Genomic DNA, 14,463 nt, shown 5'->3' on the forward strand with positions numbered 1-14,463 from the left:
TGCTTTGTCTTTTGGTGAGCCGAGCAAGAGGGGAGAGGATGGGATATTCCTGTGTTTCCATTTCTTTGCACTAAGGTGTTCACCAAAGGGATGTCAAAGCCTATTCAGGGGTTTTAAATTGGTATTTGACACCATAGTCTTAAAGTTATAAATGGATTCCTTGGGACTGTTTGCTAAGGAAAACGAAATCAAAGCAAAGTTGACTCTATTTCCTTCCAGAAAAAAATGTCAACGTAGCATCCCATTGCTTTCTTCACCTGAATCTTTACTTTTATAATTTCATAGTTTTTTTCCCTTGTAAACGTGTGTGTCTTTCATGACTTTTCTTGCTTAAAAACCTATCTGCCCCTCGCAGTGCGCCAGGATCTGATTAAACGTTATTCCACAAAGGATATTAGAGCTTGTGCTCTCAAACCAAAACCCCACACAGCTTTGTAAAAAGTTGAAAATGCCTTATTTATTTATTTCAAAATGTTTTAAATGACAGGCTGAAAGAATTTTAAAAAATTCTACTACTCAAAATTGGCTAGGAGGCCTGGGAGAAGTTACCCCTGTACCCTGCAAACTCTCTCAGAATGCAGTTGGGTGGTATTGATCAATGGCCTAAAAGACATACATGTCCTCTGACCTAGCACTTCTTCTAGAACAGTCTTTAGGAAATAACCAAGGATCTGAGTGAAGATTTAGCTTCTCTTATGTTTGCTGCTGCTGCCTATCTAGCAAAATCATGTCTAGCAAAATCTTGGCAACAGCATTCAACTTGGGAGAACCAGAAGAGTATGTATTTAGTAACAGTGAAGGTGGAAATGCTAACAGTGGGGGTCTCCACATGGTGGAATTACATTTTTATTGGCTTACCTGTATTTCCTAATTTTTCTTCAATGACTATATGTTACTCATTTAAAAATATTTGCAAAAGCCTCCTTTGAACTGTAAGAGTTTCATTCTGGAAGTTTGTCTTCTGACGTGAAAAAAAACCGTTCACGAAAATAACAAATGTAAATAAAAGGGTGTTGAACTGTATGTGGGATGATTCTACTTTTTAAAAAAGAGAAATAGATTTATTCTCTTTGCCTCTCGCCTCTCTCTTCCGCTCTTACAACGCAAACAGGTATATCCTTATTCAGACGTCTGGAAGCACATACACCAAAATATTACAGTGGCTTCCTGTTGGTGGAGAGATATGTTAACTTAGTTTCTTCTCTTTGCTCATCTGTATGATTTGTAATTTTTCTTCAGTGAACATGTAATGCTTGTATAATTGGAAAAATAGAGCTTTAATTTCACATGCAATGCACAGAGGGCCTGAAGCGTATATATGGAGGGGGAGCCTGGGCGGGGGGGAGGGGGGGGCTCTGTCCTCAGCCCTCTGCCCCCTTCTGCCACTTAGGGCTCATGTAGACTTGGGATTCTCTTTGTCTTAGGAAAAGTGGAGCTTCCCATTAACTAAGAGATGGGCTGGGGCAGAAAGCCTCAGAGGACCATCAGGTAGCTCCTCAGTGGCCTTTGGGATAATAGATACATCTGGTACTTAGAAGCTGGTAGAGTAAGGGAGGCAATTTGTAGCCTGGCATCTCTACAAACTGCACCCAGTGCCTCCTTTTCATTAGCTTTGCCTAGCCTGGCCCACCAGCGCTGGTGGTGGCCCCCAGCTCTCTCCCACCTGGGGATGGGCAGGAGAGAAATGTCTTATACAGGAGTGCTGACCTATGAGAACCAGAAAGCTTTCCCTGGGCTCTCAGAAAATACAGTGCACTTAGAGTTGTTTCCTTCTGTCATTTATTCCCCTAGAGAAATCTGTGTAAGGGGGTAGATGGAGGGGGGACTAGAGCAGCGCCTCCCAGAGCCATCACTCGGCAGGCGTGCTGCGGAGTGGTTAGAGGCAGGCTCTGGAGGTGCCAGCTACCTCTGGGTGTGCAAAACTCTGCTGTAAACTAGCTGCATGACCTTGGGCAAACGTCGAAGCCCTCTGGGCCTCAGTTTCCTCATTGGTAAAGTCTAGATGATAATGTCGTGATGATTACGTTAGGAAATACGTGTACAGCACCTTGAATAGAATCTGTCACTTGGCGGGCACTCAGCAAATATACTATGCCATATTGTTGTTCCATATGTCCTTTTCTATTATTTTAGTTAATTTTTTTGGAATAGATAATACATACACATGGCACAAATTCAAAAGGTAAAAAAAAATAATAATACAGTGATATAATCGATCAAGTAATGCTCCGTCATAAAGATGTCAATGCCCTAATATTTGGATCCTATTACCATGCTAGCTGGTGAAAGGGACTTTCAGATGTAATTTAGGTCATGAACTTTACGAAAGGGAGATTTTCCTGGACTATCTAGGTGGGCCCCATCTGGTCAAACGAGCCCTTAAAAAGCAGAGAATCTTCTCAGGCTCTAGTTGGAGGGCTGCTGCCAAAGAGGAAGGCCCGGAGAGTCCAAATGTGCGTGTGACACCACTGGCTGTGGCAGGAGGGGACCATCTGGCACGTGGCAGCCCGGAGGCTCCAGGACTGGCTTCCGGTGACAGCCAGCGGGGAGACTGGGACTTCAATCCGACAACCACCAGGAATCGAATTCAGCCAACAACCTAAATGACTAAAAAGCAGATTCTTCCCCACAGCCTCCAAGAAGGGACGAGGCCGGCTGACAGCTTGATTTCAGCCTCATGGAACCCTGAGTAGAGATATCGGTGGATCCAAACCAGACTTCAGGCTGTGAGATAAAACATTTGTATTGTTTTAAGCCATGAAGTTTTCCATAACTCAAGAGAAAACTAGCCTAAGTGAAAAGTAAGTTTCACTCCTACCTTGTTCTCCCTCATCCTCCACTTTCTTTTCCTGGAGACAACCTCCCTATGTTTTGAAGGGAAAATCAGAAAAGGGGCTCACACCTGGAACACTTTAAACTGAGAGATCTTTGGGAAGGTCAATGAGTAGGAAGAACGATATTTCTCGTATGTTTTCTTAGGGAAGTCCTCGAAGCTGCATTGTGCCACGCGTAATTCTGTCCACGTGAAAGTGATTAATAAAACAGTAGGAACATTTGAGATATTGATGAATCTTTACAGCAAAGAAAATCACAACTACTTAGAAAATGTGGATAATTATGAACGCAATGGTGAACTTAAAAGATTCAAAGGTATCATAAAGGAAATCTCCCTGTGTGAAAATTTAAAAGGTTTTCTTTTAAGAGCTATGAAAAAGCTTCTGAGTGGTCTAGTCACGTTCCTCCCAGAAACCAAAACCTCTAGAGAATGGGGGGGGGGGGGGAAGAGAGGAAAGGAAGGACCAGCAGTCAAGTTGAAGAAGAGAATTACACAAACAGCAAAGCCTTGTAAATATCCCAAATGGAACCTAAGCTGCAATCACTGCAAACAGGTCTGGGACAAGGTAGAGAAAAGACGGTCCTTTAGATAGATTGGGGTCATTTTGTATGTCCCTGCATTGACCGATAATCAGTCTGCAGCCTTTTATTTCTTGTGCTTACATTTGGAAAGTTGACAATCTATCAGCTAATATTTATATTTTAAACTTGGCTTTTTGGGACTTTTTTTTCCTGGTGTTGGTGGGAGAGGGGAGGTCAGGAAAGGAATACAATAGGTCACCCAGTGGATGTGTGAGCATATTCTTTGGGAGAAATGACCGTACCTACCAAATCACAGAAGGCTAGAAACTGACTTACGTGTTGAAAACTCACTGTATTTTACTTGATCCAACCGATTCATAATTGAGAAATCAATTTAAAAAATGCGTTATGAAAAAAATGCATCATGAATAGTTGGAGGAAATAAAGTATAATGACTCATTTGATGAATATTAGCCCTTGTGGGAACACTGTAATCATCCCTGTATCATATGGATAGTGAAAATACATACTATTCATTCAAGTCACATTACAAAGAAGGCAAAATGCAGTTTCCTCAGGACAAAAAATATCAAAATATATAATGGTACTGTCAGAAGTTTTTTTTTTTTAAGAGAAAGCAAAATAAAGAATCCCATTGCTTTGCTGTAATTTTCTCAAGAGATTTCTCCCTGAGAGGAATAAGATGTAACTCATAGACTTTTATTCCCACCCAACGAATATATCACAATGTGTGAGATTACCCAGTTCACTTGTAGATTGTACCTCCCCAAACTCAAAGTTACAGTTACATTTATTTCAAAGAAAGGCCAGAAATAATCTCCTCTGAAGTCTTTCTGTCTGTTAACACACACCACAGAGCCCCAGGAATGATGCACCCCATGTGGCCTCTTTTTCCCTAACAAAAGAATCTCTCAGAGCTGAGTGAGTGCTTTCTATAGCCAGGGCTCCTGAGTCTTTTTGCTCTTGGCTGAATAAGAAAGGTGTCTCAGCTAAGGTGGTTTTGATTAATAGGATGCCTTTAAGGTTAGCAAAGAGAACCTGATTTAATTTGCTCTGGCAGAAGAACGGGGACAAGTAGCATCTACCACAGGTAAAAGGAAAAGGCAAACAGAGGTCCTCGTCATACCCACACTGAGGACTATAAACTTTAGGCATGGAGTTTGGGTTGCTCATGGTCTTCTTTGGTCTATCTCAAGTTCTCTTTTCGTGGCTAATGAGGAAGACCCACACCACATGCAGTTAAAATAACCCCCAGAAGAAGCAGGCATCCTAATTATGAGAATTATATCAAAGAGCATTTTTATCTGTTAGGACTGTACATCTTCAGGAGACAAATTATTAATACTCACGCAACTGTTCTACTTGTAATCAATTTCCTGAGAGCTTTCCATATCCAGCCTTGTCAGTTGGATCAAACTGCGTGCATCTAGTTGCCAGTTGGATTATTGCTGGTTAAACTATGTTGTTGCTCATTTATATGAGAAATATGGGATCACATACTCTCGCTCTAACTGAAGCACGAAAAGCCTTATAGAAAAGCAATGTACATTTTATCTTTAAATCTAAAAGTGATATCGACTGCTGGTAACACTTGCTGTTATTTTGCTTTTTGCACTAATCTTGGAGGAAAGTTTTCAAATACATTTGTCAAACGATTGACAAGAAGTTCCTCCTTCTTGTTCCATTTATAAAGCTACGGTTTCCTATCTCATTATCTTTTAAAGACTATGAAAAAATAAAAAGGTGACATGCTATTCTTGACTGTGGGAAGGTCCAGTTACCATGGTCTTGGCAGGAGTTTGGGACTGCCTATTCTATAGAATCCAAAGTAGCTCACTTCTGTGATACTAGGAAACTAGTACCTAGTACCCAAGTAAGCTTTGGGTTTTTCCATTTAAATCCCTGTAGATGGAAAAGAGTCCTCAGCTGATTTCTCCACTTATTTGTCTCATTGTCTGCCTAATGGAATCAGGTGGGTGGTTTGCTGCTGAGCTTTGATTGCGACGTGCCATGCCTGGTGGGAGCTTCTTGGGTGGAAAAGGTGGGGAGCTGACAACAGTGAGAATCACTGTGGGCAGCAAATCTGAGCTGCCATGTGTTCTAATTAATATTCCACAAATCTTTTAGGTCTCAGCTTCCAAGCCACTTCCTCAAGGAAGCCTTTTCTGACTCGCCCAAATTAAATGTTTCTCTTCCTTATTTCACAGCTCCATGTACCTCTCCTTTTACCATGCTCATCCAATTTCCAAGTATTTGTCCATCTTTCCCCATAGCCTGTAAGCTCCATGAAAGATGGGGATTGTGTCTATATCACTACTACTTACCTTTCAATTGTGTGTAGACTGGATGCCCACCATAATTTTTTTCTTTTGAGTGTAGCGCTTGCATCTTAGAAGGTGTCAAGTTTTGTGCTGGACTGTAAGCATGGCTTTAAGAAAACTTTCCACTTCACCCCTAGGCTTTTTTTTTTTTTTAATCAAGGTTCTTCCAGTTTCCTTGTTAATAAGCTCAAGCCAATGAAAACGCAACTCTTCTCCTGTTTTATGGGAAGGCTTTATCGAAGACCGCATGGGAGCTTGCTCATTTGGCCAGGTGGTCTGCATGCACATCCGCTCAGAGGTGGACACGAGGCAGTCCCTTCATTGCTTGGAAGGTAAGTACATTCTGCAACTAAATTCATTTTTCAGCCCACGGATTCTCAGTAAATACTTGCTGAGTTTAGAAATCAGTGGTAGAGGAAGTGGTAATGTGGGTTAAGAGGCTTACATTTGGGAAAGCACATTCGGCCTCCCACATTCAGATCTTGACAAAAGGGTCTCAGACCCATAATAACAGTATTTCTATTTTTAATCATGTTTTCCCATGGAGTTAACATTTAGTGATTTAGAGTAGAATAATTTGGGGAAGTTGAATTTATGTCTCTTTGGGGCTGAAAGCAAACTGATGAAAAGAAAATGCAACGTGGGTAGTCTGCAGGTGTAGCTAATTGCTGTAAAAGACTCAGGATTCCTGGGACACCTGGGTGGCTCAGTACGTTAAACGCTGGACTCTTGATTTCGACTCAGGTCATGATCTCAGGATCCTGAGATCGAGCCCTGCATTGGGCTCTGTGCTGGGCGTGGGGGCGTGGAGCCTGCTTAAGATTCTCTCCCTCTCTTTCTGTCCCTCCCCGCCCCCCAACAACAAAAAGACTCAAGATTCCTCCACCTTCTTTGGTGAAGGAATCATCTTCCAGGATTTCTCCCCAGGTCCTAATGGGGTTAAGTGGCTTCCTCTCTGGGAACTAGAGGATTCCCTTCCCACCTGCAAGGCATTTGTATATTTACAGTCCTCTGGCTCTTGCCCCGGATCTTTATGAATTACATGGTTGCCTTCTCCCATCTGTATTTTATAAATTCTCCTGGTGAATTTTTGGAGAGAAAATGTACAAGTTAGCATGGGTAGGAAGTAATTACAGTTTTCAGTTCCCAATCTTTATCTCCTTCTAAGGGAGTGAAGAAAGAACTAAGACCTTTCTGATGGTTAAGGTTGTAAACCTGTGGGTGCTCTTGGAAGCTGTGGAGAAAGAGAGGCTATACAAATGGAAATGAATCCCTCTCCCACCCCCATATGTAATGCCTGGAAGACAAACTAGAGAGGAAGACAATTTTAGGAGCTTAAAGGACATTTGTTCATCATATGCATTTCCCAGGATTTCAGGTAAGCTGAGTGGATTTCGTTTCGGACACTATGTAATGAAATGCAGAGCTAATTTTAGGAGTTATTATTCATCAATCAATTAAGTCAGGAAGTTATTTAGTACTACCCAACTTCCCCCCCCAAAAAAAAACCCAAACCAATTTTCTAGGTTTCCTTGTTTCAGTCACTTTGCCATGATGAGCAGGCAGGGGAAACTGGACCTTGCAATGCAGGTCGTGGTACACAGTGTGAGCATCCATCTGCTTTGTGAGGAAAACCTGTGACCAGGGCTGTTGCAGCGAGGAACAAGGGAACACACCTGACTTTAGGCTGTCTATTCCTTCCTGTGCTATATTATTTGGTTTTTTTAGTTGGAAACTATCAATTTCTTGCTGCTATGTAGTACCCATCCTGCCGGAGGAGGATAATATATCCCTGTCCTATTGAACTCAGGTGTGGCCACGAAACTTGATTTGTCCAAAGAAATGCTAGTGAAGGTGACTTGTTAGACTTCCGAGCAGAAGACCAAAGGGCTATTGTGTGGTTCTGCCATAGTTCTTTCTTTTTGCTGCATACCGGCCAGGTCACAGGTAGAGGCTGCTCCCTCAGTCTGAGTCCCCATAGGAAGCTGACCTGGAGAAGCACCATTGCTGATCTGGGATAGACATGTAGCCTGAACAGGAAGTAAGCCTCTGAAACTTGGAGTCATTTGGTACCACAACACCACAATCTATCTTGACCGATACAATCGTAAAAACATTTGGAGCCTTGTCAGTGGAAATAATTTTGCCCCTCTCCATCTTTGTCTGATTTCTTCTTATAGAAAGCAACCCTATTACCAGATGTAAGGATACTTTTCCAGGTTAGAGTTCAGGCTTAAGAAAAAGTTATGAAGTTGTTCGCTGAAAAATGAGATTTCTACATAGTAATATACTCCAGTTAACTTCTGGAAGAGTTGGACAGAGAGTGGTAGCTCTCCAAGGGCCAAGATCTTGTTGGTCTTTGTCGGTGCTATGTCTCTGGTCCTTAGCCAGGTGACTTGCCTATATAATTGCCTTCAGGAATTGGATAATGAATTCAGCTTGGATAATGTATGAAGTTGGACATCTCTATTCTTCTAGGTAACATGTAGCATTTTGGATGAAAAAAAAATTATGTTTAGGGTTTGAAAAGCAAGTTAAATCAAATAAGGAACCGAGAGAGCAACATGGGTCTAAAGGAGTCTGCTAGGGCCACGCCAGGTATCACAACCCCACATGTCACTCAGGCCCATGCCAAAAGCAATGAGTAAAGCAGGCTGGGTCATTGTCAGCACAAAGATGGCTTCCTTCCCTTTTTTTCTTGAAACATATGGTTCTCTTAGTCTATCTTTAACTCCCCCGCATTTTGATATGGATGTATGTGAGAAATATTTTTCTCTCTAACTTGACTATAGGAAAAACAAAGGCTCAATTATGATGACAATCCATCCCTCATGGTCACCTTTGGTTTCTAGGGGACAAAAGAAGTGATAATTTGAAAAGCACATGTCCTAGCAAAAGGAGTCAGGTGTGTCTCAGCACCCTTGAGTGCTGCCATGTTTGAACATGGGCCTGGTCTTCCCAGAGCATCCTAGTGTTTAGGAGCAGCTGACAATCTGGATTTTGGTTTTGAATTTCCCAGTCTTTGAATGTTGGCAACTAAAAATTAATATTAAGTTCAGTGGAGGATAATACCATGCAGGCCCAATAACACACCTTTGCAGGGTCGATCTGACCCTAAGCACCAGTAACAACTTCTGACCTTGGTCTATTTTTATAAGTATGGCTTCTGGGATGAAAGCTCTAGACTATAAGATTATATTTGCATAGGTGTGTGTGATTTTTAGAAAACACCTGGAGGAAGAGCTGATGCCAGCTTGCCGGCCCCCAAACACAGACTGGTGACTCATCACCTGAGCTGCCACGAGGAAGCAGGAGGCTGCTATACGTCCTTTTGGAGTCTCGGAGTCTCTCTGAACATTGGTGTTCGGGCCAATGCCCTTTGACTTTGAATATTTCTAAGATTAAATTGGAGATTTGGGTACTAACTATATATTTAGAGTGTCCTTGCTGAAACAAAACATTTTATTTTTGTGTAAATGTGTTTATTTCTTGTTTCTTTTTCTCAGATAACACTAGAAAATTTCCAGTCTCCTCCCAAGGGCAGGGATGAAGGCCTGCATGAAGATATACATGGTTAGGGGTCCTAGGACAAAAGATGTTCCGGTAAAGGAGAGAAAGACCTGTGTAGGAGGAGGCATCCTCATTGTTTTCAGCTTTTCTAAGATTGGAAAGGTGTGTACCTCAGCAGTGGCTACTGTTTGAAGATGTCTGTGATCTTCGGGATGGACTCAATGGGTGGAAGTCAAAGAGGACAATTGTTTTGTTTGTGTCTACCCAGTAGCACTGCAACACCTTTCCTGTATTTTGTAAATTTCTGCCATTTTAGATCTTGCCCCTGAAGGTAGAAGGCAGGTCTTGTGTTCCTAGATCTCGCCTTCCCAGTCCATCTTACAGCTGGTGCCCAGTTACCCAGGCTCTCTGTGACAGGTTTCTTCTGTTTGTCCCCCCAGATCCACTTTCTACCCTTCTCTACCTGCCTTGCCCCCCAGGAGGCTGACCTGTGTGGACCATATGACCAAGGTTTCCCTGCCTCTGGCTTCTGGTTGGGTTTAGCCAATGGGAGGCATGAAGATATTGGAGAGAGGAAGTAGTAGAGAGCAGGGGAGCACCGATTCCCCCAGCTCCATCGATGCCAGGGAAGTATTCTAACTGTTCCAGGAATAGGCAGTGGCAATGTCAGAGAGTCGTGGACATAACTGATGACCTTGCCAACTTGGTGGGCAATACAGATGAGAAACTTCATCCTGAAAGCAGGTCTGTGAATATTGTGGACAGCAAGTCAACGTCTTGTGGGATGACAATGGCGATTTTATTGCTCCTTGTGGCTGTTGTGATCATTGCAGTCTGGCCTACCGACTAGAGGTGATTAAAGGACCACCAGCCATGAAACTGCCAGTGAAGGAAAAAAAGCTCAGCACCCTTTTGGTACATGAAAGCTGCTCTCAATAGATTCCCTCAAAGCTCTGAAATGAAACAAAAGGAGACAAAAAAAAAACTGTTTACTATCTCTACTGGCTATTCCAGGAATAGCTCCTTCCGCTTGGCCCTTCAGATGTAGGTGCAGTAATAGTTTCCCCCTTGGGATAGTCCTTGGGTGCATCACTATCCCTTCCCACATCAAGATAAATTGTCCTCCTAATAAAAACTCCGAAATTATCCTTTCGATTATGCCATCTCTTTCCTGCCTAGACCCCCCGCTGATTCCGTTCTGCCCATCAAACCTGATTTTGCCAAACTTTGACCCAAAGCTGGTGAAAGGAGAGTGTCAGGATGGAGAGACAGATGACTTTTTGAGTCAGCTTGGCTGAGCCATGGTACCCAGATAATTGGTCACACATTATTCTGGAGTTTCTGTGAGGTTTTATTTTGTTTTTGGTATTTTTTGGATGAGATTAACATTTAAATTAGCAGGCTTTGAATCAAGCAGATTTTTCTCTCCAGTATGGGCCTCATCCAATCAGTTAAAGGCCTGAATAGAATGAAAGACTAACCTCCCCAAAGTGAGAGGGAATTCTGCTAGCAATCTGCCTTTGGACTTGCATTGCAACTCTTCCCTTAAAGCTTACCCCATCCGATATTGGACTTATCAAGACTCATCGCTTCTCAGCCTTTTGGCTAAGATCAAGTGTGGACTTACCAAGATTCCACAATCACATGAGCCCATTTCGTAAACCAATAAGATACACACACACACACACACACACACACGTTCTGTCTCTCTGGAAAACCCTAACACACATGGTGAACTTGATTTCTTTCTTTGGAGGTTAGGCTGTGAGGTAGAATTCCTGGTATGGATGTGACAGTGGCTCAAACTGCACAATGATTGGTTGGTGGCAATGGTGATGGTAACAGTTTCCTAATCAGCCTGGTTCTGCCACGTGTTGGGAACTGTTTCTAGGAGCTCATTCAAGCCCAGTTCTCCAGCCCTCCAAAGGGTTTTGTGACCTGCTTAACAACCTTCGAATATTGTCCTTTTGCTTATTCAAGCAGAGTCCATCTTCTGTTGCTTACAAGCATTAACCATGACAGAAGCATAAAGTACAGGTAGAGAAAGGTCAGATTGCAAAGAAGAGAAAGTTTTGTTTTTGTTTGTTGACTTAAAGAATAGTTATAAAATATGGTTTCATGTTATGAAAGTAATACATTTTTCTTGCAATAAACAATAAATATATTGTCATCCACCCGTACTATTATTTCTTCCTTTATAGTGTAATGTACTTCTCCAGACTGGCACAAATGATAAAGGACTCAAGAATGTTGTTATTGTTCCCTCATTTAATTTCACTTCCGAGTACCTCTGTGATCTTGATTCAGCATGAAGAAGCAAATGTGACGGTGTTTGCAAGAGGCTGCCTTTCAAGATGGTGTATGCAATGTTGGTCTCTGTTCCTTTTTCTCCTTCTCTATAGAAATACCAAGTTAAGCTTGCAGTTTCCGTGATGTTTGTAGAGGATTAATTTCTATAAAACAGAAGATTCCAAAACCTGCCTGCGGAATAGCCCTACTTGCTGGACAACACAACCAATGGTTTTTGTTTCTGATTTTTTTTTTATATAGATTTTATTTATTTGACAGAGAGAGACACAGCGAAAGAGGGAACACAAGCAGGGGGAGTGGGAGAGGGAGAAGCAGGCTTCCTGCCGAGCAGGGAGCCCGATGTGGGGGCTCGATTCCCAGGACCCTGGGATCATGACCTGAGCCGAAGGCAGACGCTTAACGACTGAGCCACCCAGGCGCCCCTGCTTCTGATATGTTTTAACTCTTTGGCTTTCATGGGAATGCATGAAAGAGGAAATTGTGAGAAAATGTTGGTTTTCCTCTTGTTATATGGCCCTATCCCTAAATGGAGCATTTTTGTGCAATATCCTTCTAAGTCTAGCAATTGTTTTTTTTTTTAAATAAATAGACTTTATTTTTTTAAGAACAGTTTTAGGTCCACAACAAAACTGAGTGGAAAGTACAGAGCATTCCCATATACCCTCTGCCCCCACATAGGCACAACTTCCCCCACTTAACATCCTTCACCAGAGTAGTACATTTGTTGCAATTGATGAACCACCCTTGACACATCATTATCACCAAAGACCATAGTTTATATTAGGCTTCACTCTTTCTGTTGGATGTTCTATGAGTTTTGTGAAATGTATAATGACATGTATTCACTCTACTATCATACAGAATAATTTCGCTGCACTAAAAATCCTTTTTTTCCTGCCTATTCATCCTTCCTTTTCCCCAAATCCCATAATGTCTCCATAGTTTTGTCTTTTCCAAAATGTTATATACTTGGAATCATACAGTATGTAGCCTTTTCAGGTTGGCTTCTTTCACTTAGTAATATGCCTTCAAGTTTCTACCATGTCTGTATTCAAAGGCGAGACCTTATTTCTTTTTAGTGCTGATTACATTGTACAGATGTACCACAGTTTATCCATTCACCTATTGAAAGACATCAACTTAAAACAATTTTTTAAAGATGATGGTGCCGGGTCCACATTTAATTTTAATAGCTGTGTATATCATGTTAAGGCTAAACAACAGTTAAAAGTAGGACAAGAGCACAAGCAAATTCATGAATTAAAACTTCTGTTGCCTTTTCTCATTTGTACTTCATGACAACATTTATGTCTTTGCTGCTCCCTGAGCTACCTATTTCTGAATATATTTTGCTTCGATTGTATTAACGGGAACTCTTTTTGTTGCCCATGCGCGGCACTCCAGAGATCACATATGAGGATCCTACTCCATTTATTCTTAAAAAAAAAAAAAATTCAGTTTATTTATTTGAGAGACAGAGAGAGAGAGAGAGCACAACAGGGGGAGCTGCAGAGGGAGAGGGAGAAGCAGGCTCCCCGCCAAGCAGGGACCCCGATGCGGGACTCGATCCCAGGACCCTGGGATCATGACCTGAGCCGAAGGCAGACGCTTAACCGACTGAGCCACCCAGCCACCTCTCCACTTATTCTTCCAGTCAATATCTAATGGGAAAATATAAACCTTTCTACATACTCCAAACAGAGAGAGATTTGATGCAGAGAATTGATTGTAAACAACATCTTAGATTGGCTAGAGAAGCCACAGCAGGAAGTTGGTGTTTTCCAGGAGCCAGGAAGATGCTTCGCCAAAACCCGCAGTCTGGAAATACAGAACAAGTGCCAACGCCATATTCAGAGATACCAGAAAATTTAGAATTATAGTACCAGAACTTTAAAATAATTATAAATATGCTAAGACCACTAATGAAAAAAGCGAACACCATGTAAGAACAGAGGGATAACGTAAGCAGAGATATAGAAGTGCTAAGAAAGCATCAAAACAAGGTGTTAGAAATGAAAAACACGGTAACAGAAACGAAGAATTCTTTTGAGGGCACTTGGGTGGCTCAGTCGGGTAAGCGTCTGACTCTTGATGTCAGCTCAGGTCTTGATCTCAAGGTCGTGAGTTCAAGCCCCACGCTGGGCTCCACGTTGGGTGTGGAACCTACTAAAAAAAACAAAAGAAAAAAAAGAATGCCTTCGATGGGCTCATCAGTAGACTGAATGTGACTAAGGAAAAGAGAAAGATCAGTGAGCTTGGAGGTATGTTAATAGAAACCTCCCAAGTGGGAAAGTAAAGAGGAAAAAGGAAGGAAAAAAAATGGAACAGAATATCCGCATACTGTGGGACAATCACAAATGGTGTAAAATAACACAAAATGAGAATATTAGGAGGAAAAGAGGGAAAGGAAAGGAAGAAATATTTGAAACAACAATGACTGAGAATTTCCCCCTAATTAATGTCAGATTTCAACACAAAGATCCAAGAAGCTTAGAGAACAACAAGCAAGATACATGCCAGAAAAACTACACCTCAGCATATCATTGTCAAACTGCAGAAAATCAAAGACAAAGAGGAAATCTTCAAAGAAGCCAGAGGAAGAAACCCACCTTACCTCTCAAGAAACAATAAGACTTCTCTTCAGAAATAATGCAAGCAAGAAGAAAGTGGAGTGAAACAGTTAAAGTATTGAAAGAAGAAAGCCACCCACCTACAATTTTGTATCTAGTGAAATTATCCTTGAAAAGTGAATGAGAAATAAAGACTTTTAAGACAAACGAAAATTGAAGGAACCCGTTGCCAGTAGGTCTGCCTTATAAGAAATGTTAAAAGGAAAGATATGAAAATGGATACACATTTTCATTGGAGGACCGAAAAATCACTTTGCAAAGGGTCATGGATACAGGAAAAGATGGAGAATTTGGCTCATTTTTGGCAATCAATA

This window comes from Zalophus californianus, chromosome 1 (genome assembly GCF_009762305.2).
Source record: "Zalophus californianus isolate mZalCal1 chromosome 1, mZalCal1.pri.v2, whole genome shotgun sequence".
Classification (NCBI taxonomy): Eukaryota; Metazoa; Chordata; class Mammalia; order Carnivora; family Otariidae; genus Zalophus; species Zalophus californianus.